Here is a 618-nt window from a genome sequence, read left to right as displayed (position 1 = left end):
GGCTTTTGTGGTCAGTATAGATATCAACACGGACATCGTATAAGTAGTGCCTCCACATTTTCAAAGCATGGATCACTGCAGCTAACTCAAGATCACGGGTTGGATAATTCTTCTCGTGCTTCCTTAGCTGTCTAGAGACATAAGCAACCACCTTACCATGTTGCATTAATACACAACCCAACCCAATACCTGAAGCATCACAATATATCACATAGCGATTTGTTCCCTCTGGAAGAGTCAGGACGGGTGCTGAGGTCAACTTATCCTTTAATATCTTAAAACTCCGCTCACACGCATCCGTCCATTGAAACTTAGCTGATTTTTTAGTCAGCTTGGTCAGTGGGGCTGAAAGAGAAGAAAATCGCTCTACAAACCTTCTATAATATCCTGCCAGACCCAAGAAACTACATATCTCTGTTGGTGTCGTGGGCCTTGGCCAATCCCTTACAGCCTCAATCTTCTAAGTATCCACTCTAATGCTTTCATCTGAAATAATATGACCAAGAAAAGCCACAGAGTTCAGCTAGAACTCACACTTAGAAAATTTCGCATATAATTCTCTATCCTGAAGGACTCTAAGCACTGCGCGTAGATGATCTGCATGCTCAGCCTTTGACG

The sequence above is a fragment of the Lycium ferocissimum genome, unplaced genomic scaffold (genome assembly GCF_029784015.1).
Source record: "Lycium ferocissimum isolate CSIRO_LF1 unplaced genomic scaffold, AGI_CSIRO_Lferr_CH_V1 ctg10980, whole genome shotgun sequence".
Taxonomy (NCBI): domain Eukaryota; kingdom Viridiplantae; phylum Streptophyta; class Magnoliopsida; order Solanales; family Solanaceae; genus Lycium; species Lycium ferocissimum.
The sequence above is the reverse complement of the archived record's forward strand: the minus strand, read 5'-3'. Positions refer to the sequence as shown.